The sequence below is a fragment of the Bubalus kerabau genome, chromosome 7 (assembly GCF_029407905.1).
Source record: "Bubalus kerabau isolate K-KA32 ecotype Philippines breed swamp buffalo chromosome 7, PCC_UOA_SB_1v2, whole genome shotgun sequence".
Classification (NCBI taxonomy): Eukaryota; Metazoa; Chordata; class Mammalia; order Artiodactyla; family Bovidae; genus Bubalus; species Bubalus kerabau.
Genome location: NC_073630.1, coordinates 11,643,258 through 11,665,300, shown reverse-complemented (window position 1 = coordinate 11,665,300; position 22,043 = coordinate 11,643,258). Strand labels below are relative to the sequence as shown.

At 37.0% G+C, this 22,043-nt stretch overlaps 1 protein-coding gene across 1 annotated transcript in view; it reads right to left on the bottom strand.

The window, feature by feature from the left end:
• The window catches only part of MMRN1 (multimerin 1), a 109,633-nt gene extending 89,773 nt beyond the window's left edge, over window positions 1-19,860 (bottom strand). Inside the window, exon 1 of the mRNA XM_055587650.1 lies at window positions 19,778-19,860. The gene's annotated coding sequence lies outside the window, so the exon portion shown is untranslated. The remainder of the gene's footprint in view (window positions 1-19,777) is intronic.
• Window positions 19,861-22,043: the final 2,183 nt, after the last annotated feature.

Sequence of the window (22,043 nt, the reverse complement as noted above, 5' to 3'; positions counted from 1 at the left end):
ATTCAGGGTGGTATGGCTGTAGACTGTTGTTGACATTTAGAGAGTATATAACATGAGGTTATTTAAACTATAACACACATTAGTCAGCAGCAACCCAACTGACTTTGATATGTGTTACAAAACATCTGTTTCTCAGATATATCACAGAGCAACTAACTAACTTTGCATTTGTAGAAGAGCAAATAGGTCCAGCACAGACAATCCAGGCAGCAATTACTTACTAAAAAGAGTGATAAAATGCATAATTTTCACAACACAAGTATAGTTGTCAGTACTAAGAAAAAAACATTACAGCTTCTTTATCGGGAAAAGACACAAGCAACTATCTTTGACTTAGAACAGAATAGTAATTAGAAAGCTCTAAGTGAAGTATTTCTATTTAGTGTACAATTTTAAATCATTTTCTAAAATGATTTAGTAAAAGTAGATGAAGAGACCATCCTGAAAGTTTAAGAAATAATCAGAATAATGACACACACACATTTACTTATTTCTATGATTTGAAAAAAAAAAAAAATCTTGATCCTATTTAGGACAAATGAACTTGAGTGGTAAAGGGTCACTCATATAAGAGATAACAAATGGCTTTCAAATGGTAATAAAAACTGAGCTGAGGTGAAGCAATTCATTTCTCCTCCTGTAACATATTGACCAATAATGATTTTGGTTACCCCTATCCTAGCTTACAAGTGACCTTGTGACCAGAAGGCTAAAGGTTCTGTATCTCATTATCAATCCAATAAGCCATCTAGTGCTGTAACTCCCTAGAGAAACACCATCTCATCTGAGGGATTTAGGTGTATGGATCAGTCCTTAATTGGAGACATAAAGTAAGTATCTATACTTAAGAAACTGTCAGAAGTCTAGCCTCAAATTCTGCTTTTGAGACTCATTAATATTCATCAACTAACAATTAAGAATAATAATATTCCTGGGATTATTGCCTAAAGAATATTCAGTCATTCTTCTAATTGCTATAAAAACTATCCCTGGATTAAACCATATCATCAGAGTTTTTACACCTGGACCCAATCATTTTGCTACACCCCTGTGGTTGCTAAATTGTTTAAGTTAAACTGTTTTACTCTATTGCCATTTTTTTTTCATTGAGCAATTTATAAGAAAGCAACTATAAAACTCATTATATTATGTACTATCATCTAGTTTGTATGTCATTTTTCATTGTACCTTAAGGATTGAATATATTTTGCAAAAGGGCTCTCTCTAGCTGATGAGATAATGGGGGTTATTTCCATTTTCTTTTTGTAATATATTATTATTCATCATTATTATTTTAGTCTTTCCTAATCATAAGAAAAAACAAAAAATCATATTAAGTTGAAACAAAAATGTAATTAGGAGTTAAAAGAGAATCTTAGATTAAGGACTTCATGATTTGTAGACTGTTGTACAGTCGCTCAGTCATGTCCTACTCTTTGCAACCCCATGGACTACAGCACACCAGGCTTCCCTGTCCTTCACCATCTCCCAGAGCTTGCTCAAACTCATGTTCATTGAGTCGGTGATGCCATCCAACCATCTCTTCTTCTATGGTCCCCTTCTCTTCCTGCTTTCTATCTTTCCCAGCACCAGAGTCTTTTCCAGTGAGTCAGTTCCTTGAAACAGGTAGCCAAAGTATTGGAGTTTCAGCTTCAGCATCAGTCCTTCCAGTGAACATTCAGGACTGATTTCCTTTAGGACTGATGGATTGATATCCTTGCAGTCAAAGGGACTCTCAAGAGTCTTCTCTAACACCAGAGTTCAAAAGAATCAATTCTTTGGCACCCAACTTTCTTTATAATCCAACTCTCACATCCATACATGACTCCTGGAAAAACCATAGCTTTGACTATAGGGACCTTTGTCAGATTTGTAGATAGTGCTATGTATTATTTAAAAGCCATTTTATGGCTGCAAGAATTATTGTCCTCTATAAAATATTGGAAGCAGGGAATAGCTTCAACTAGATTAACAGGGGTTCTTGGCAGCATCTTTCTTTCTCACAAAGAAATTCTCATCTTTAAAATAGTATAAAATTTTGAAAATAATACTTCACTATAACCCTTCTCCATGCCAAGTAAGTCATGCCAAGTAGGTATCTGACTCTCATTTTACTGATAGAAAATCAAGCTTAAAGAATTTAAGTAACCTCCTAAAGTAGCACATTGTTAATTGATACATAGTATGTCCAATTCTTTATTGTGCCCATTTTGCATGAAATGTTCCCTTGGTATCTCTAATTTTCTTGAAGAGATCTTTAGTCTTTCCCATTCTATTATTTTCCTCTATTTCTTTGCGTTGATCACTGAGGAGGGCTTTCTCATCTCTCTTTGCTATTCTTTGTAACTCTGCATTCAAATGGGTATATCTTTCCTTTTCCTTTTTGCCTTTAGCTTTTCTTCTTTTTTCAGCTGTTTGCAAGGCCTCATCAGACAACCGTTTTGCCTTTTTGCATTTCTTTTTCTTGGGGATGGTCTTGATCACTGCCTCTTTTACAGTGTCATGAACTTCCGTCCACAGTTCTTCAGGCACTCTATCAGATCTAATCCCTTGAATCTATTTGCCACTTCCACTGTATAATCGTCAAGGGATTTGATTTATTAAGAAGAGATGGCAAGAATACACAGAAGAATTATACAAAAAAGATCTCCACGACCCAGATAACCATGATGGTATGATCACTCACCTAGAGCCAGACATCCTGGAATGTGAAGTCAACTGGGCCTTAGGAAAAATCACTACAAACAAAGCTAGTGGAAGTGATGGAATTCCAGTTGAGATAAATCCTAAAAGATGATGCTGTGAAAGTGTTGCACTCAATATGCCAGCAAATTTGAAAAACTCATCAGTGGCCACAGGACTGGAAAAGGCCAGTGTTCGTTCCAATCCCAAAGAAAGGCAATGCCAAAGAATGCTCAACTACCGCACAATTGCATTCGTATCACATGCTAGCAAAGTAATGTTCAAAATTCTCCAAGCCAGGCTTCAGCAGTATGTGAATCATGAACTTCCAGATGTTCAAGCTGGATTTAGAAAAGGCATAGGATCCAGAGATCAAATTGCCAACATCCGTTGGATCATCAAAAAAGCAAGAGATTTCCAGAAGCACATCTCAGTTCAGTTCAGTCACTCAGTCATGTCTGACTACTTGCAACCCCGTGGACTGCAGCACACCAGGCATCGCTCTCCATCACTAACTCCCAGAGTTTACTCAGACTTATGTCTATTGAGTAGGTGATACCATCCACCATCTCATCCTCTGTGGTCCCCATTCTCCTCCCACCTTCAATCTTTCCCAGCATCAGGGTCTTTTCCAATGAGTCAGTTCTTTGCATCAGGTGGCCAAAGTATTGGAGTTTCAGCTTCAGCATCAATTCTTCCAATGAATATTCAGGACTGATTTCATTTAGGATGTACTGGTTGGATCTCCTTGCTGTCCAAGGGACTCTCAAGAGTCTTATCCAACACCACGGTTCAAAAGCATTAATTCTTCAGTGCTCAGCTTTCTTTATATTCCAATTCTCAGATCCATACATGACTAAAAACATCTACTTCGGCTTTATTGACTACACCAAAGACTTTGACTGAGTGGATCACAACTGTGGAAAATTCTTAAAGAGATAAGAATACCAGGCTGCCTTACCTGCCTCCTGAGAAATCTGTATGCATGTCAAAAAGCAACAGTTAAAGCTAAACATGGAACAACAAAATGGTTCCAAATTGGGAAAGGACTATGTCAAGGCTGCTTATGCACCCTACTTATTTAACTTATATGCAGAGGACATTATGCAAAATGGCAAGCTGGATGAAGCACAAGCTGGAATCAAGATTGCTAGGAGAAGTATCAGTAACCTCAGATATGCAAATGACCCCACCCTTATGGCTGAAAGTGAAAAAGAACTGAAGAGCCTCTTTTTGGAAGTGAAAGAGAAGAGTGAAAAAGTTGGCTTAAAACTCAACATTCAGAAAACTAAGATCATGGTATCTGGTTCCATCACTTCATGGCAAATAGATGGCGAAAAAATGGGAACAGTGACAGACTTTATTTTCTTGGGCTCCAAAATCACTGCAGATGGTGACTGCAGCCATTAAATTAAAAGACACTTGCTCCTTATAAGAAAAGCTATGACCAACCTAGACAGCATATTAAAAAGCAGAGATATTACTTTGCCAACAAAGGTTCATCTAGTCAAAACTATGGTTTTCCCAGTAGTCATGTATGGATATAAGAGTTGGACTATAAGGAAATCTGAGCACTAAAGAATTGATGCTTTTGAACTGTGGTATTAGAGAAGACTCTAGAGAGTCCCTTGGACTGGGAGGAGATCCAACCAGTCCATCCTAAAGGAAGTCAGTTTTGAATATTCATTGGAAGGACTAATGCTGAAGCTGAAACTCCAATACTTTGGCCACCTGATGCAAAGAAGGGTCTTTTCATTGGAAAAGACCCTGATGCTGGGAAATATTGAACGTGGGAGGAGAAGGGGATGACAGAGGAAGAGATGATTGGATGGCATCACCAATTCAATGGACATGAGTTTGAACAGGCTCTAGGAGTTGGTGATGGACAGGGAGGTCTGGTGTCTGCAGTCCATGGGATCATAAAGAGTCGGACCTGACTGAGCGAATGAACTGAGACTGATGTCCAATTCTTCTTCCATCATCTAACAGTAAACTCCACTGCCCCCCAACCCCACGTCAAAAATAGAAAACTAGAAGACTAGTTTACAAAAATCTAGAGAAAATAATTTTCAAGTTGTCATCATTCATTTTGTCAATTGTTTTTAACTGTATATTTTGCTTTTATGTCACAGCTAAAACATATAGTGAGATACTGCTGATAATATTGTGATTTATATTTGTTTAAATTTATGGAATTAGAGGGGAGATTTTTGTTTGTAAATTTGCTTTTGGTCTAATCTTTACGACTTTATTCAATTGTTTGGGTGCCATTTTCAATTCCTGTTCAGTATTATAAGTGATATCACTGATCATTTGCTAAGTCATGTCCAACTCTTTGTGACCTCATGGTCTGTAGCCCACCAGGATCCTCTGTCCTCCACTAACTTTGAGAGTTTTCTCAAATTCGTGTCCATTGAGTCAGTGATACTATCTTTCCCAGCATCAGGGTCTTTTCCAATGAGTTGGCTCTTTGCATCAGGTGGCCAAAGGATTGGAGCTTCAGCTTCAGCAACAGTCCTGATGAATATTCAGGGTTCATTTCCTTTAGGGTTGACTGATCTCCTTACTGTCCAAGGTACTCTCAAGAGTCTTCTCTAGGAGCACATTTCAAAAGCATCAGCTCTTCAGCACTCAGCCTTCTTTATGGTCCAACTCTTATATCCATAGGTGACTCCTGGAAAAGCCATAGCTTTGACTAGATGGACATTTTTCAGTAGTGTTGTCTATGCTTTTTAATACACTGTCTAGGTTTGTCATAGCTTTCCTTCCAAGGAGAAAGTGTCTTTTAATTTCATTGCTGCAGTTACTGTCCACAGTGATTTTGGAGCCTAAGAAAATAAAATTTGTTACTGTTTCCGCTTTTTCCCCTTCCATTGGCTGGGAAGTTACGGGACCAGATGCAATTGTCTTATTCTTCACAAGCACAGATAATATGCTCCTTCACTTGCTAGAGCGAAACCTCCAGAACAGTATGAGTGCTACATCTCCAGCATCTAGAATAGTGTTTGGTAGACATTCAATAAATGTTTACTAAAATGAATGAACGCATAAAATGATGAAGTACTTCTATATAGCTGTAGTAGCACCTGTCAGGGGTTAGAGGGGAGGACCCATTCCCCAGTTCATAGCTACACACAAAAGCAACGTAAATAAATACAAGGTACTCCTTCTATGAATACAGCTTCAAGAAGTCTCCTAGAATACCCTTTTAATAAGATTACCTCTTGCATGCAAATCCTTCCGAAATAAAACTCAGAAATCCCACTGTTTCTACCTCATCTGTTTTCAAAATATGTCTGAGACAGTTTATCTTGAAACCATCACAGGCACATGAGAACTACAAAGCAAAGTGTAAGAGCTGTATAATAAAGGGTAATAAAGAAATAGTTATGCCAGAAAAATCTCAGGTGTGCAAACAAACCAAAGTTAACTATAAAATTTAGGTCCAGTAGTCTGGTAGGAAAGGAAATATGGAAGTATAATGAGTCAAATAATTTTTAATATTAAATGAGACAAGCTTATTAATTTGTCAGGAAAGAACATATTCTATCCTAATATAAAAAATTTAACTCTATAATTAGGAACATTAAGAGCAAATTGATAAAAGATGACCAAATAACCCTCTTAGGAAATGTTTATACTGTAGTTTGCAAAACTTCCTATTGCTTATTTTATATTTTCCATTTAAGTAGAACAATATACTTGAAAGTATTAAAAAGTCTTTAAGACTAATTCCTTTTGCACATTTTAGAAACAGCATTTTCTTTTCCTTCATGAAAGTTATGGCTAATCATTGATTGATTATCATTAATGACCTCTGCTTCTGGAAATATAGAAGCATATGTTTCCCTCTTCCTCCTACTAAGTACATCTAAAACTCCTGGCCACTGTGTATAATACAAACATAAGAAGACTCTGGAAGGTGAGGAAGATGGATGGGCTAGGAGACTTGAGGAACAACTGCACTGGGTTCTCTGGATTTTCTTTTTGCCTAGTATCTCCCTGACCAAGTATGGGAGAATTCGACAAACTAGAAACACTGATGGCATAAACAATAAAACCCCAAGAAAATCCAAAGGACCAGAAGGAAATGGTCAACCTAGAAAGATAGAAATATTTTTACACAGTAATTGCTCTACTCCCACCAAACACCACAGCAAGAACTGTGGTACTGCCCTTGTCCATGCCTGCAGAGGCTGAATGGAGAGCTTAGACTCTGCACTTACAGGATTGTTACAAGCAGCCTCAGCTTCCATCCCTTCCCTGGGGTAGTGACAAGAAAAGGCTAATAGAGGAGGAATTAGTTTTCACTAAGTCACTGCCATAACCCTCCAAAGGCTGGATAAAGGGCAAGAGGACTGAAAATAAAAATGGTTTTGAGGTATGCTAGTTTTCACTGAGCACACTTCAGTGGTCTCCTAAAGGCAGAACAGAAGGCAAAAGGTGGGGGAAATATCTTCCATAGTGTAGAAATCCAGGGGTGGCTCTGGAGAAGAAAGATAACTCACTAGAGATGAAAATAAAATAGGTTTCTTACTGTAAAACAGGAGATCTCCTGCAGCATTTTAATCACCTCCTCTTCACTGGTGAGGAATTCCCACCTTATGATGGTAGGGGTGGATGACACATGACACCTGACAATGGACAAATGAGATTGGTAGTAGTTTGTACATATACTCACAGTCCTGGGAAGGAAGACACTACATGCCACACTAGTCTGCACCGAGGTTGTACCTGAGAACAGAGTAAAATAGCCAGGGGCTGTAAGGGGCCAGCTGTATAATATCAAGAATGTAGGTTGCCCCCTGGCTCTCACTGGAGGGTGAAATTGGCTTGTTTGAATAATTCTACAAGCTGGCAGAGAACTGAATCCCACTACTCAGGGATGAGGAGGAACTGTGCTTGGTCCCCTTGATAAGGAGAATTATTCGGCCAGGGGACCTTATCCACTGGAGCAGAAAGGGGAAGGGAACTTGTGGTTAGGGCCATAAGAAGCCCTCTAGGTTTCACATGTTGAGGCAGCATATAATTGGAAACCTTATTTTTAGGCCTGTAACACACAAAGTTCAGAGATATTTTTTCTGTGTTACAAAGAATAAAGAATTCTTTGGAGCTTTGTTTGTGCTCTGATCGCAAGCTTAATTGAAAGGAAAATCCTGATCATACTCAAAGTATGATCAATTTTAAAACTGTGTTGACTTAAAACAATAAAAGATGTAACAACTTTAGCTTAGATTAAACCTACCTCAACTACAAACTGGTGTGACTTAGACCCTATATTGGGGCTTCCCTGGTGGCTCAGTGGTAAAGAATCTGTCTGCAATGCAGGAGACCAGGGTTCCATCCCTGGTTGGGAAGATCCCCTGGAGGAGGACATGGCAACCCACTCCAGTAATCTTGCCTGGATTATTCCATGGACAGAGAAGTCCATAGAGTCACACAGAGTCAGATGCAACTGAAGGGACTAACCAGCAGTGGACCCCATATTTGAGGCCTGAGGAGAAGTATGCCCCTCTCTGAAGTAAATATTATTTGCTACAGCTCTTTTACACATAATACTCTCAAAAAAACATGAGACACATGAAGAAACAATAAAATGTGACCCATAGTCAAGAAAGAAAACATTAGTAGAAAAAGATCCAGGAAAAGCTCAGATATTATATGTATTGAGATAATTTAATTTAAATATCCTAGAATGAGACCAACATGTCTGAATACAGAGGGAATGTCAGCAGAGACAAAAACCTTAAAGAAAATAGAAATAATAGAAACAAAAATATGATATTAGAAATAATTTGATAAGCTTAATAGCACAGTGGAAATAGAAAGGGAAACAACTGGCTAACATGAAGACAGGCAGGTTAAACCCAAATTGTCCAAACTGCAACACAAAAAAGATAAAGGTGTAGACAAAACAGTATCTGAGATCTGTGGAACATTTTCATATGCTATAACATAGATGTAGGATTTAATAAAAAGAAAAGGAGATTAGGACAAAAGATACAGTTTTAAAAGACAACAGATAAAAATTTTCCAAAATTGATGAAACACATTAACCCAAACGCTAAAGAAGTTCATAAAATCCTGAGAAGGAGATTGTGCCTGGACATATTGTAGGTAAAATCCTGAAAGCACTCACTAATGTTTTAAAATAAGTTACATTACACAAAGTGTACAACTATTATGGCTGACTTTTAATTAAATACAATGAATGAGATAAGACAATGGAATGACATCTTTAAAATACACAAAGGAAAAAAAAGTTAGAATTTTATATCTGTGTAATAGAAATATTCTTTAAAGTAAAGGAGAAATAAAGACATCTTCAATAGGCAAAACCTAAAAGGATTTGTCTCCAGAAGACCCACATGCCAATATACTTGCCAATTTAAGTGAAAGGACATATTATTATATTTTTATAAAAACTTAATAGATACAATCAAAAAAATCTTAAAAGCTACATTCATAATAGACTTTCCAACAACAACAAATAAACTCCAAGCCCATATGGATTCATTAGTAGGTTCTTTAAAACATATACTATGTCTTCATGAACTCTTTCCAAAAATAGAAGAAGAAGTAATATTTTCCAACTCAATCCTTGAGGTCAGAAAAACACTAGAACAAAATATTTTTTTTCTAAATCCAAATATTTCAATAAAAATAAAACCACAGACTAACATCCTGCATGGACATGTAAACAAAAATACGCTAAATAAAAGCACTACGTAGAAGGCTAATATATCATGACACCATGATGATTATTTTAAAGAATTCAAGATTAGTTTAGAGTCAGAAATCAAGCAATGTAATCCATCACATTAGCTAAAGGAAATACATAATGAAAAATGTAGATATATATGTCTAAATAGATGCTGGAAAAGCATTTGAAAAAAAAAACACCAGTTCATATTAAAAATCCCTTGGTATACTAGGACTAGAAGGCAATCGATAAAAATCTATGGATAATATCTGTATTAATCATAAAACATTTGAATGTTTTTCCTCTGATTTAAAAAACAAGCAAAAGTCTTGATCTTTTAACTTCTACTCACTATGGTATTGGAAGGCCTAGTCACTGTTACAAGGCAAAAAAGAGACAAAAGCAGAGTGACTGAAAGGGAAAAATAAAATGCTGTTACTAGAGATAACATACCTTTGTACATAGCAACTCTGTGTAATCCTCAAAAAATTTTTAAAAACTTCCACTAATTAATGAATTTAGGCAAGTTCACAAGAGAGTGAATCTAAAGTGTTCAACCAATTTTCAAAAAGAACTAAACTGATTAACTCTCTCACCAGATTTCAAGACAATCTATAATCTAAATAGTGCCATTTTGGTATTCCAAATAATATAAGGCCAAGAGAGTTTTCTCTAAAAATAGAACAGTTGAAGGAAGTAGTGAATCCAGTAGTCAATTAACAATGATTTGGGGGCAAAAACACTGTCAATTCTATGAATAAAAAATCTTACTGATAAAAGATACTGGAGCAAATTAATATATAATTTAAAAAAATGAAATTTTACCTCTATTTGACTCCAAACCCTAAATTAATTTAAGATGGATCATGGACTAAATTTAAAACCTAAACCATAACCTTCAAAAAAGAAATGTAAGAGAGGGAGGAGGGAGGAGGGTTCAGGATGGGGAACACATGTATACCTGTGGCGGATTCATTTCGATATATGGCAAAACCAATACAATATTGTAAAGTTAAAAAATAAAATTAAATTAAAAAACAACAACAACAACAAAAAGAGAATATCTTCATGACCTTGGTGCAGAGGAAGATTTCTTGGATAGGACACAGAAAGCATGCACCATAAAAAATTGATCCATCCAATCCCTTCAGAAGCTCATCAAAAGATACAGTTTTCTTAAATGAATAGCAAGCTTCACATTGGAGAAAAATGATAGAAATTCAGATATTTGAATAAGTTACCTATCCAGATTATAAAATGTATTCCTGTAAATAAATAATAAAAAGACAATCCAATTAATAAATGGGCAAAAGCCTTAAACAGACACAACAAAAAATATGTATAAGTGGCCAACGTATGCATGAAAAACTGTCCAGAATTTATAGTTATCGGAGTAAAGCAAAACAAAACTCTAATGAAATACCATTTCACTACCATTAGAACTAGAATTTAAAAAGACTCACAACACCCAATGTTGGAAGGGAGTAAAACAACCAGAACTCTCATGTATTTCCTGTAGAAATGTACAATGGTGCTATCACTTTGGAGAACTGTGTGACAATTATAAAGTTTAAATATGTATCTCACCCTTGACAAAGAAATTTTACATGGAGATATTTATCCAAAATAAATGAAAATGTGTCCACAAAAGGTCCTGTATAAGAATATTCATGTGTGCATGCTCAGTTGTGTCTGACTCTTTGTGATGCTCTGGACTGTAACCTGCCAGGCTCCTCTCCATGGGATTCTCCAGGCAAGAATACTGGAGTGGGTTGCCATTTCCTCCTCTAGGGGATTTTTCCAACCCAGGGCTCAAACAGTGTCTCCTGTGTCTCCTTGCATTGGCAGGTAGATTCTTTACCAGTGAGCCACTTGGGAAGTCCCTTATAAGTGTATTCTGAATACAAGAGTAGTTCAGTTAAGTTCAGTGGCTCAGTCGTGTCCGACTCTTTGTGACTTCATGAATCGGAACACGCCAGGCCTCCCTGTCCATCACCAGCTCCCGGAGTTCACCCAAACTCACATCCATTGAGTCGGTGATGCCATCCAACCATCTCATCCTCTGTTGTCCCCTTCTCCTGCCCTCAATCTTTCCCAGCATCAGGGTCTTTTCCAATGAGTCAGCTCTTCGCATGAGGTGGCCAAAGTATTAGAGTTTCAGTTTCAAAATCACTCCTTCCAATGAACACCCAGGACTGATCTCCTTTAGGATGGACTGGTTGGATCTCCTTGCAGTCCAACGGACTCTCAAGAGTCTTTTCCAACACCATAGTTCAAAAGCATCAATACTTCAGCGCTCAGCTTTCTTCACAGTCCAACTCTCACATCCATACATGACCACTGGAAAAACCATAGCCTTTACTAGACAAACCTTTGCTGGCAAAGTAATGTCTCTGCTTTTTAATATGCTTTCTAGGTTAGTCATAACTTTCCTTCCAAGAGGTAAGTGTCTATTAATTTCATGGCTGCAATCACCATCTGCAGTGATTTTGGAGCCCAAAAAATAAAGTCTGACACTGTTTCCACTGTTTCCCCATCTATTTGCCATGAAGTGACGCAACCAGATGCCATGATCTTAGTTTTCTGAATGTTGAGCGTTAAGCCAACTTTTTCACTCTCCTCTTTCACTTCCATAAAGGGGCTCTTTAGTTGTTCTTCACTTTCTGCCGTAAGGGTGGTGTCATCTGCATATCTGAGGTTATTGATATTTCTCCCGGCAATCTAGATTCCAGCTTGTGCTTCTTCCAGCCAGCGTTTCTCATGATGTACTCTGCATAGAAGTTAAATAAGCAGAGTGACAATATACAGCCTTGACATACTCCTTTTCCTATTTGGAACCAATCTGTTGTTCCATGTCCAGTTCTAACTGTTGCTTCCTGACCTGCATACAGATTTCTCAAGAGGTAGGTCAGGTGGTTTGACATTCCCATCTCTTGAAGAATTTTCCACAGTTTACTGTGATCCACACAGTCAAAATCTTTGGCATAGTCAATAAAGCAGAAATAGATGTTTTTCTGGAACTCTCTTGCTTTTTCCATGATCCAGCGGATGTTGACAACTTGATTTCTTGTTCCTCTGCCTTTTCTGAAACCAGCTTGAACATCTGGAAGTTCACGGTTCACGTACTGCTGAAGCCTGGCTTGGAGAATTTTGAGCATTACTTTACTAGCATGTGAGATGAGTGCAATTGTGTGGTAGTTTGAGCATTCTTTGGCATTGCCTTTCTTTGGGATTGGAATGAAAACTGACATTTTCCAGTCCTGTGGCCACTGCTGAGTTTTCCAAATTTGCTAACATATTGAGTGCAGCACTTTCACAGCATCATCTTTTAGGATTTGAAATAGCTCAACTGGAATTTCATCACCTCCACTAGCTTTGTTCGTATTTAGAGCTGCCTTATTCATACTAGAAGCCCCAAACTGGAAACAACCCAAATGTCCATCAATAGAAGAAGATATAAATGAAGATTGAAATGTTCATAAAGTGAAACGCTACTCTGCAACAAAAAGGAATGAAATACTTATGTGTACAATAGCATGGATGAGTCTCAAAATCAATACATTGAGTGAGAGGTTTGAGCCAAGAAAGAAAAGAACACAGTTCTAGTTATAGGATATCTAAGAAAAAGAAGTATTAAATTATGGTGGTAGGAATCAGAAAATAGTTTTTCTGGGATTGGGAGGACTTATTGGAAAAGGACATGAAAGATCTTTCTGAGATGATGTAAATATTTTACATTTTGCTTTGGGATGTGAGTACTGAGGATATACAGTTGTTAAATTACTGTGAATTTTAATGTATGTAATTTACACATTAATTTTTTATAAGTAGGAAAAGAATTTAATAAGTGTAAATCAAGAACATCTGCCCCTTCTTAGCAGTGAGTTGAACTTTCTTAATGTAAGTGTACAGTCTTTCTTTTATCAAATACAACAAATCTAGTACTCATATTCATTTCTAGAGCAGAAATGATCTCCAGGATAGAAAGTCAACTTGAATTGATATTAACCAAAAATTTAGTATGTCTGAAGGAGGAAAGGAACAGGCCGAGCTGACTCCATCTTGAAAAAGAAGGAAACTCCCATCTTGTACTTTCAGTGAACTTTGGACTATGTGTCTGGTAGCCATGTGGATAACATACCTACGGCCGAACTGGCCTCCTGGACTGATAAACACCAGATTCCATACCAAGATTTCCCATCGCCAAAAAGAATGTAACAATCCCCTATGTAGTCAATCACCTTTGTAATCTTTATGGCACCCATTGGTGTAGGCTACACCAATGTATAAGCAGCTGACCCTTCTGATTATGAACCATGGCTTTAACCTGATTATATCTCCCTTTAACACTTTCTAGGCTAGGTTTAACGAATTTGGGGATGTGGGCTTGAGCAGTACACCTAAGGTATATACGATTTTCGCAAAGTCGGTCAGGGTCCCTAGCTAAAGAGGAGACTCTCTCAGACCCACTGGTGTAATAAACTGCACTCCACTATCCATGCTGTCCTTCTGAGTGAGTTTGTTTCCTGGAGCATTTGGCTATAACATGTCTAGAACACGAAATGAAAGAAAAAATACAGTAGGACACTCAGTGAATTCTGCTGTTAGAATCAGGACTAAAATCCAGATTTTGCAAAATGAAATCAATAGTTTTTTTATACCTAATTCTGTCTTCATACACATTCTCTTAAAAATACCTTAGTAAATTTTACAGAGTTTAGATGATTTTGTCTAATTTTAATACTGGGAAAAATGTTAAGTGCTCTTTCCAACTGACTAACCATGATACATATGCATGCACGCATGCACACACACACACACACACACACACAGAGACTTAATAATAAATGATGATAAGTAGTTGACTAACAATCAAACAATTTATTTTTTTTTACCAGAACAAAATTTCCCTAAAATAGGAAAATAAGAAGCCAATAATTTTGTCACATCTTAGAGGAATTAACTAAAAGAAATATGGTCATTCTGAAGAGACTTGATTGTAACACACAGAGACAAAATATGAAAGTAATTTTCCTAAGAAGTTTAGTTTTCTTAAGCAGCAGGAAAATGGTTTTATATCCTAATTTAAATAAACTTAGCTTAAATTTAGAGCGATCCCAGCTGCTAACAAACTCTCATTAGTAATAAATTTAGGAAATGACCAGATGTTGTAAACAGTGTTATAATCAGAACAAAAATAGCTCACAAAGGACTTTGCATTCATCTGAAGGATTCTCAGCAGTTGTGATGCATAACTTATTATACTCAACTCCTTCATTAGTAATATCATTACTGTTATGTTCCCAAAAGCAAAACTGTAAGTTGAAAAGAAGACCTGCAGAAATGATTCAGTGTATTACTCACAAAAATACAATGGATTGAAAAAGGTATATAGTATTTGACTGGATAGAAATATAAATCAATGCTAGTAGAACCATTATCAGAGTAGTGATAACAGTACTGAGTAGAATAAGACATCTTACATTCACCATGGGCAGCTCTGAGAAACATAAAACAGCTTTAACATTTCTGTCTCAATCTTTCATTTTAAAAAGGCATATAACTCATTCATACACACATAAGCATTTACACAAAATGAAAACACTTTCATTTCATTTCTAACACTTTTATAGTTAAAAGAAATCATTTTAAGAAACAACTGTATCTAACAGTAATTCTCAAGTTTTGAAGATTTTTATATGTGATAACTAGAAAACAGCCACATTACCTTGGGTCCTTTAATATCTTAGAATAAACAATTCCTATATTTAAGAAATATGTTGCAAATGCATTTGCTTCAACTTCACAAATGGAATTTTGAAGTATATATTTGCCAGATTGTAATTTAAACCTTAAATAGAGAAGGAAATGGCAACCCACTCCAGTGTTCTTGCCTGGAGAATCCCAGGGACGACGGAGCCTGGTGGGCTGCCATCTATGGGGTCGCACAGAGTTGGACACGACTGAAGCGACTTAGCAGCAGCAGCATCAAATATTAGCCTACATGCCAGTAAAATTAAGAAATTGCCTCCATTGACATTTACAGTTCATTGTTTAGCATAGAGTATGCAGATCTGTGTATTGTTAGTTAAACTGAAGAAATAGAAAAGGGAATTATCCATTCAAAACTTCTCTGGATTTGCATTGAAGCAGCCAACAAATGGCTTTCCCTTAAATTTATCAGCACTTCTGCTGCTGAATCTCAGTAAATAAATCTCTTTTCCAAATACAGCTACCCCATAAAACACATAATTTTTCTCATATTATCATGAGCCCTTTCTCTCCAAATTCTTTACCTATTTCTTTTAGAACCATAGGCAGTGCAGTGTAGAAAGAAGGCAGCATGGCAAAAGGTCTCAGGTTTGAACCTGAGATCTTTCTCATCCATGCTCTGTCATGGACTGCTGGTATGATCTTAGACATGTCCCTCAATCCTGCCAAGCTTCTGTTATCTCCTCTATAGTCTCCTTCTGATGATTACATGGGTCAGTATACATGAGACTTTTTATACAATGTAAAGTAATATGTTGGTCAAAATTGAGAGTTATTATATCAAGAAACCAGAGTTATACTTGATCAACCCAGTGCTTAATTTCCATTATATTTTCTGGTGGTAAAAGAAAAGTCCAGTGCTATAAAGAACAATATTGCATAAGAACCTGGCATGGTAGGCCCATGAAATAAGGTAAATCGGACGTGGTCAAGCAGGACATGGAAAGAATGAACACTGACATTTTAGAAATCAGTGAAATAAAATAGAGAGGAATGGGCGAATTTAATTCAGATGACCATTATATCTATTACTGTAGGCAGTAATCACTTAAAAGGAGTGGAATAGCCCTCATAGACAACAAAACAGTCCAAAATGCAGTATTTGGGTTCAATCCCCAAAACAACAGAATGATCTTGGTTTGTTTCCAAGGCAAACCATAAAATGTCATGGTAATCCAAGTCTATGCCCCAACTGAAGAAGCTGAAGTTGAACAGCTGACCTGTTCTATGAAGACCTACAAGAACTTCTAGAACTAACACCAAAAAATAGATGCCCTTTTCACCATAAGGGATTGGAATGCAAAAGTAGAAAATCAAGAGGTAACTGGAGTAACAGGCAAGGTTGGCCTTGGAGTACAAAATGAAGTAGGGCAAAGGCTAACAGAGTTTTGTTGAAAGAACACCACTGGTCATAGAAAACATCCTTTTCCAACAAACCAAGAGTCCACTCTATATATGGACATGGCCAGATGGCCAATACCTAAATCAGATTGATTATGTTCTAACAGGCAAAAATGGAGAAGCTCTATACAGTGAACAAAAACAAGACCTGGAGATGACTATGGCTCAGATTATGAGCTCCTTACTGAAAAATTCAGGCTTAAATTGAAGAAAGTAGGGAAAACCTCTATGCCATTCAGGTATGACCTAAATCAAATCCCTTATGATTGTAGATTGGAGGAGGGGGAGACAAATAGATTCAGGGATAAGATCTGGTAGACAGAGTGCCTGAAGAACTATGGATGGAGGTTTTCAACATTGTGCAGAAGACTGGGACCAAAATCATCCCAAATAAAAGAAATGCACGAAGGCAAAGTAGTTGTCTGAGGAGGCCTTACAAATAGCTGACAGAAAAAGAGAAGTGAAAGACAAAGGAGAAAAGGGAATGATATACTCAACTGAATGAAGAGTTCCAGAGAATAGCAAGGAGAGATAAGAAAGCCTTCTTAAGTGAACAAAGCAGAGAAATAGAGGGAAAAAATATTGGGGAATACAAGAGATCTCAAGAAAACTGAAAACACCAAGGGACTATATCACACGAAGATAAGCAAATAAAGGACAGAATGGCAATGACCCAACAGAAGTAGAAGAAGTGAAGAGATGCCAAGAATACACAGATGAACTATACAAAAAAAAGTCTTAATGACTCAGATAACCATGATGGTGTGGCCACTCCCCTAGAGACAGATGTCATGGAATGTGAAGTCAAGTGGGCCTTAGGAAGCATTGCTACAAACAAAGCTAGTGGAGGAGATGGAATTCCAACTTGAGCTATTTCAAGTCCCAAAAGATGTTACTGTTAAAGTGCTTCACTCAACACAGCAGCAAATTTGGAAAACTCAGCAGTAGTGTCCACAGGACTGGGAAAAGGTCAGTTTTCATTTCAATCCCAAAGAAAGGCAATGCCAAAGAATGTTCAAATTACAGTACAACTGTGCTCATTTCACATGCTAGCAATGTAATGCTCAAACTCCTTCAAGCTAGGCTTCAGCAGTACGTGAACTGAGAACTTCCAGATGTACAACCTGGATTTTGAAAAGGCAGAGGAACCAGATATCAAGTTGTCAACATTCACTGGATCATGGAGAAAACAAGAGAATAGCAGAAGAACATCTACTTCTGCTTCTTTGACTACACTAAAGCCTTTGACTGTTTGGATCAATAGTCAAACTGGAAAATTTGACTGGAACAAATTTTCCAGTCAAACAAAAATTGGAACCTGGAAAATTCTTAAAGAGATGGGAATAAACAGATCACTTTAACTGCCTCTTGAGAAATCTGTATGCAGGTCAAGAAGCAACAGCTAGAATCAGACATGGAGCAACAGACTGGTTCAAAATTGAGAAAGCAATATGTCAGGACTGCATATTGTCACCCTGTTGATTTAAGTTATATGCAGAGTGCATCATGTGAAATGCCAGTCTGGATGAAGCACAAGCTGGAATCAAGATTGCCAGGAGTAACACCAGAAACCTCAGACATGCAGATGACACCACCCTTGTGGCAGAATGTAAAGAGGAACTATAGAATCTCTTGATGAAGGTAAAAAAGGAAAGTGGAGAAGCTGGCTTAAAACTCATCATTCAAAAAAAAAAAAAAAACAAAAAACTCAACATTCAGAAAACTAAGATCATGACATCTGGTCCCATCACTTCATGGCAAATAGATGGGGATAAAATGGAAACAGTGGCAGATTTTATTTTCTTGAACTCCAAAATCACTGTAGTCTGTGACTGCAGCCATGAAATCAAAAGATGCTTGCTCCTTGGAAAGAAAGTTATGACAAACCTAGACAGCATATTAAAAAGCAGAGACATTATTTTGCTGACAAAGGTCCATATAGTCAAAGCTATGGTTTTTCCAGTAGTCATGCATGGATGTGAGACCATAAAGAACGCTGAGCACCTAAGAATTGAAGCTTTAGAATTATGGTGGTGGAGAAGACTCTTGAGGGTGCCTTGGACTGCAAGATCAAACCAATCAATCCTAAAGGAAATCACCCTGAATATTCATTGAAAGGACTGATGCTGAACCTGAAGCTCTAATACTTTGGCCACCTGATTGAAGAGCTGATTCATTAAAATAGATCTTGATGCTGGGAAAGGAGGAGGTAACAGAGGATAAGATGGTTAGATAGCATCACTGACTCAATGGTCATGAACTTGAGCACATGCCAGGAGACAGTGGAGGAGGAGCACGGCATGCAGCAGTCCATAGGGTTGCCAAGAGTTGGACAAGACTTAGGTACTGATCACCAACAACAATGCTTTACTTCCATTATATTCTATACTCTTGACAAAGTAAGACTTGGACCCATCTATTCTTGAATTTCTCTGATCTTCAAGGAAGGATTTTTCTTATTCAAAACACCAGAAATCCTTCTGTGTGGTTCATCTCTTTTTAAAATTTTTGTTGGACATATTTATACATTTTTCTGTTTCCCCTTATGGCCTTCGATAGACAAACACATAACCTCTCCTGATAATTGTAGCAATACTTTAACTTTGAGGCTTTGCCCTCTTCCCAGGTTATCCTGATATCATGTATTATGCTAGATTCTTCATCTTTGTTGACACACAGAGGGCAGTTCCTGTTATATTAGAAAACTGGTTGAAATAATTAACATGGAGCTTGGTTTCAAAAGGAAAGAAAGCAGTCAAATTTGCAAATGGACAAAATGTCCTTCATGATTTCTGTGTCCAGAGCAATCGGAATATGTGCAAAATTAAGGCAGCAGCAGTCTTTTTCCAAAATATTGACAGCTTCACAGTACAAAGTCTATTGATTTAGTTTATCAACTAAAGAGATAGTTAAATAATTGTGCCATAGGCAATAATAGCATGATAACAGTTTTCACCATAAATGCTTTCCTTCAGTCTGTATTGTTAAATTCTGCCAACAAGATTTTTTCAAGTTCCCGCTGAATTAAAAGTGCCACACATTTTAAAGGAAAATCAGTGCCTAAAAAATAAATTTATTGTGTGTTCAACAAAATACTAATACTGTTAATACTCAAAATAAACCTGTAATCTCATTAGAGTCAACAATATCAAACTTCTGTTTAAAAACATTTCCTTCAAGTTGAATGCTAATTTAGAAAAACTCCTTGATAGCTCTTACCTTAAAATTCTTTGCCCAGGGATATTAACTAGATGGTAACGTGTGGAAATTTCTGTTGGCCTCTTTATAGTCTGTTTCCAAATAGTCACTTATTTCAGAACCAGAGAAACAGGAGCTTAAGAGGGAAAGGGGGAAACCACCCTTAAACAATAGCCCTGCCTTTATTCTCTGTAAGTGCCTAGCAACAGAAGCCCAGAGAAAGAGAAAGTAAGATGCCTGAAGGCACTGACCCCCAGTCTGCTCCTATCCTTTCAATGCCGATGTGATCCTAAGGCTGTTACTAAGAAGTGTTATCCACCCTGGAGATTTAGCCACTGTAATGGAAGTGTTCTGACTAATACAAGGCTAAGAGAGTTTTCTCAAAAAACTTGATGGCATTATACTTTGGTAATTAATAACATTTAAGTCAGTATTGAAAACAGGCATAATATATCAATATATATAAATCTTATGTATTACGATTTAGACTTAATTCTATAAGATTTAGGAAACAAAACAAAAAAAGTGGTGAAAGCTAGGGTAACCTGCTCTAGCCTTTTGATGAACACAGTTAACACAATTGCTGCAGGCCTGGGTTACATTACTAAGAGCATTTCATAATCAGCCACCCTTCGCTGATAAAATCTGCTCTAATTCTTTGCTAAAGTGTTCTCTATAGTTTCTTATACAGCTCTAGGGAGTGGATGGAAAATGAGTTTGCCTCTGACAGAATTTTTCTAGAGTCTAGAAAAGTTTCAGTCAGCTAAATCTCTTTACTCTTAGCTTCTGTCTCTGTTTCAGCATGTGTCACATTTCTCCTGTTGAGTAAAAAGATTTTCCTCCACAAGCTGGTGGGAAGGGCCATGCGCGCTGTTGTCTTTTGAATCCCATAGGCTTAGCAGTGCACATGATTAGTGATCAGTTCATGGTGTTCCTTTCTGTAGCTCAAAGGAGTGAAAGCTTTGACATCAGTTTGATGTGTATTTTGCTCCTTTAAGATTTTTCTCTCCCTGATCAGCTCAGACTCCCCAACTAAATGCATGGCTTATGACTGAAAAACAGTCTCCAGGTTATAGTACATTCAGATCTCTGTCTAAAACACATTTGAAAGTTTAGAGGCATATGGATCGAAGTGTATCTAGATTCCAGTGAGTCTTCAGTGTTCTGCTTTTCACACACATACACACACACACCACAAACTCTATTTAAGAAAAAACAAAAAATATAAACCCTGACTAGAACAATGCTCTTTTTAAAATTTAAAATCTGTTTATGCTTCAAATATTTGCATGCTTCATATACAAACATTGTTTATAACCTTTGAAAAAAAATAGTGTTCTTTTTTCTTTGATGATGTAAGCATTCCAATAGTTACCCTACTCTTATGAAATGGGTAGAATCATAGTAAAGTATCATAAATCTCTCACATGAAATAATCCAAAATTCTATCACAGGTTTTGTGAAAATACAACATATAAAAGAGCATTGCTTCAGTTCTATGTTCCACTAAGCTATCCTATTCAGAGTCAATGTGAAAACTTCTAAATTGTTTTATAAATATCTGTTAGGTAGTTAGAATAGGACAAAGGAGTCCAGAATGGCGGTGGCCAAAAGACAAGGAAAGAGAAAAGCCTGCAAAAATAGAACAAAGGAAGGTCCGAGGACCTGAGTGAGGACCTCAGGTAGAACAAACAGCACTCCTGGCTAGCCCAGTTTACATAGGGCAGGCCCAGGGGGAGGAAAAACACAAAAAGAGGAGCCTAAAGGCCGGGGGTCTCTCTTTCCCTCACGCTCGAGCATGTGCAGTCTCTCTCTCTCTCTCTCTTCTTCACATCTTTTGGGTCAGCATGCCCTCACGCCTTGAGGATGTATTTTCCTTTTATTTTCTAAATGAAACTGAACTGTAACACAGAGCTGTAACACTGATCTGTTCGAGAGCTATAACATGGTCTGTCTGAGAGCTGTGACATGCCGAGGGCTTTAACATCCTTCGCTTCAAATTTTTGTTGTGATGAGACAGAACCGAGGAAATTAGCCACTCCCCTGACATATCTATCACAAATAGAATGAGTTAAATAATAATTAGTCATAGGTAAACAAAAATATTTTTGCCCTGACACTAACTTTTGACTTATATTTAAAAATAAGAAATGTTTATTTAGGTATATTTTCACATAAAATAGGAAAAGATGATATTTAAAATAATTAGTTATTAAAATAAAAATATAAAATTATTTTTATAGAAACATATGAACACAAGTTTGTGAATTCAACAGAGAATATCCTG